Genomic DNA, 3,464 nt, shown 5'->3' on the forward strand with positions numbered 1-3,464 from the left:
TTGAATGGGGATGTGGTGGGAATCACCACCCTGCATTCTGCAAGTTCTTGATGGTGACACTAATCTCTGCAATTCCTCCAGGAATTCAGTACTGCTCTTGGTTTATGATTTTTCTAGGTAGAGGCCGTTCTAATGGTTTTCACTTGGCATTTCCTACCACAATAGCCCATATTTCATATGATGGGAATCAAAAGTGGTGGTTATGCCAATTGCTATTTCAACTATGCATTCTGGAACTGGGAAATCACTAAAGGATGGGTTCTGGGACACACCGTGACATTAACTTGAGCTAAAACACCATTAATAACTTTACCTCCATATTCTTCTACTCTGACTGGTGGGTCACAGTGACATTCTAGAATTAGTGTCAATTCAGAACTAGTATCCAGTAGTTCCTGCAATGTCTGATTATTTCCTTTCCTCAATGAATAGTCTCTCTTTTTCAAGGCCATAGATATCTTTGGGGAAGGCTGGGGGAGGGGAGGTGAAAGCTACCTGTAAATTTTTTTGCAGTTAGTAAGGTACTTCCTCATGGGGATCTGGCCACGCCTTCATTCAAAAGGTTCTGGGTATATAAACTGACTCAAGACTGGGGGTTTATTGAGGCGCCATGACTCTCTGTTCTGGTGATTCATGTTAAACCGCCTTTCATTTGACCTAGAAATCTTCACCTTGAACAGATCAAGTAGATATTTAGTAGGTTTCCCATCTATTTCACTCCTATGGACACCCTGCCTAAGTAGCCAGCATAAAAAGTCCACAGAAATCAGACTATTCTGATTACTACTTTGACTCTGCTGTCCATTATGGTGACCATGTCCACCTAGACACTGTTGATTAAGTGCTGGCACTTTGCTCCAACCACCACAAGGTCTAATCAGCCACACTGTAGTTAGGTGTCTTAATTTAATTAGGGCAGTTCCCACTATCAAATCTGATTTATGCAAAAAGGCAATCAATCACAGCCGTCTTCAAGGATCCCTTAACAAATTTGTTCCTCACTGTTGTGGTAAAAAAGTGTGTCCTCTGTGGGCACTCTGTGTGTAGGTCTATTGGTCTATCTTGATAAATCCAATCTAATGTCCAATTTCCATAAATCTCTGGATACCTGCTTGAACCAAGCGAGCTAGGTCTGGTACTTTGGCTTGATTTATTTCAGGCCACCACATAATCCATGCTTCAATGAATCAACAACAACAACAACAAAATATTAGATCCCCTCCTAACCTCTTGAGCTGAAACACTGAATGAAGAACCTGTGCTTAGTGAGCCAATATCAATAAATGCAGATTGATGCAATTTTATGTTTCTTGCACTATTTTCTCACACTCTTAATAGCCATTTCCACACATATTCTCCAAGTATTTGCTTATACATATTAGAAAAATCAAGTCGTTCATTTGGAGTGTAGTGTATGTCTTCCTGTAGCACAGTTTGTACTTCACCTTTTGGAACTCACTACTACTTAAGTCTGGTCTAGAAGCAATAATGAATAGTGATTGTGTTTCCTGGGAATATTAAGCAATATCAGTTTCAGCTCTGCTACTACAAGAAATAAATTCTACCACAAGAAATATTTTTGTCATGTAATTGACAAGAAATAAGACTTCCTTTCAGGGCACAAGTGGAAACTTAGGAGGTCTTTTATGAGGCACTTGAGCTGTGATTCCTTGGTTCTGAGTTATTCTCTTTCATTTGCCACTTGTTCTATTGTAAATAGGACCAACCTTATAAGCCATCTGCCTTAGGAGATGCTTCAGACAACTCCGGAAGTGCTACTTCAAGTATTATCTCAGATAATGACTCATCAGGCACACCTTGGTTAATCTTATCACCAGAGGCAAAGAGGGCAGGTTCTGTTGGCAGAAGTGATTCAATGGAATCTGGGAGATTTATGACCCCAGTTTCCTGATTATGCTAATATGTTCCCATGTGGCTTACAATTAATTAATTGTAGAGTCCCAGGTCCCTAGCAGAAGACAGAGAGAAAATCTTCCTTGTGTGTCCATTGTATTGGAAGCAGGCCACACCTCCCAAGGAAACACCCTTTCAATTGATTGGCTACTCATGACTATTCATCATAGAGTTAACTATGCCTGTATTAGGTTTCATCTTCATGTGGATAAGCACATCTCAACTGCTAAACCACTGGGAAGCCTGGCCTAGTCAAGTTGACACAGAACCCTAGCCATTGCAGTCCACCCTTGTCAATTTGACACCTAGAAACTATATGTATAATCTCCAAATAAAGAAAACTGTAAAGTCATAGTTGCGCCTAACATGATATAAGTAAAATAAATACAACTGAAAACACAATGGCCCCATTTTCACTTTATATGTCACAAATGAACAAAGCAAAAATATTTGATGCACACATACAACACAAAGTACATTCATTTAAATGTCCACAGAGCACATTCTACAGGCCAGCCTGTGGTGCATAGGCACACAGCCTTACTCAGTCCATGGACCTAAAGTCCAAATCTGCTCTGTCTTTCCATAGCATCACCTCCTTTAATTTTTGCTGTGGCCACTTTTCCAGGCAGAGATCCCACACTCCACTCATGCTCATTTTTCTTGATGGTCCCGGTACTGTCTGTTCCTGAAATAAAAGATTTACTCCACCCTTTTAGTTACACATCTTTTGCAATTGGTTTTTACAGTCACAATTAATCCTGCTAATGATTACTCACAACTGAAATTGTGAAATCCTGTTAGTATCCTATTAGCCTGTCACCAGACTCATCTGAAAAAAAGGAAAACTATTCACTGGGGACTCTCCAATGGGCCCTCATTCTAAAACTAAGCACTCCCATGAAAATTTATAAGCCAGCCTTGTCATGCCTTTATATCCCCAAAATTTTTGCCAAAGTCTCAATTTCCCATCCCTATCAACCCAGTTCACAGAGGAGACAAGCATGTTCCTTGATCTGAGGAATCTTTCATTCCAGTTGGAATTTTGAGCAATTGCATCCATAAACAAAAGTCCAACCCCATCAAATTGTAGCAATTTACACTTGCTTACAGTAGCAAACATCTTTTTCATCTGGTTGAGCTCTGGTCACAACTCAGCCCTGTCCATCCAAGGTAGGTCAAATGGGCACCAGCTGCAAGTTTGGGAGTTCACACATACCTCCTTGAAGTTCAGACCAGCTGGCCCCTTCACTCTCAACCCTAGTTCCGAGGGGCTAGTCAGTGCCTGTGAACTCAGGAGTTCACACAACTCCCTAAGTTTCAGAGCAGCCAGTCCTTCCTCTTCTCTTTCTCATCTCAAGGTCAAAGGGTGCCAAGAGAACATGTCCAAACTCAGCCCTTGTCTTCATTGCTGCATTGCCTAATTGCACTCACAAAGTCAGCCCAGGTAGCCACTAGAAAGCATATGGTTAGCTGATTCCCTTCAACTTTCAGTCTTGAAGGGGATTTTCTCTGATGAGCACAGACTTTTCTGGCCTTGATGCCTCCAA

This window comes from Chrysochloris asiatica, unplaced genomic scaffold (genome assembly GCF_000296735.1).
Source record: "Chrysochloris asiatica unplaced genomic scaffold, ChrAsi1.0 scaffold00648, whole genome shotgun sequence".
In the NCBI taxonomy this organism is placed as follows: Eukaryota; Metazoa; Chordata; class Mammalia; order Afrosoricida; family Chrysochloridae; genus Chrysochloris; species Chrysochloris asiatica.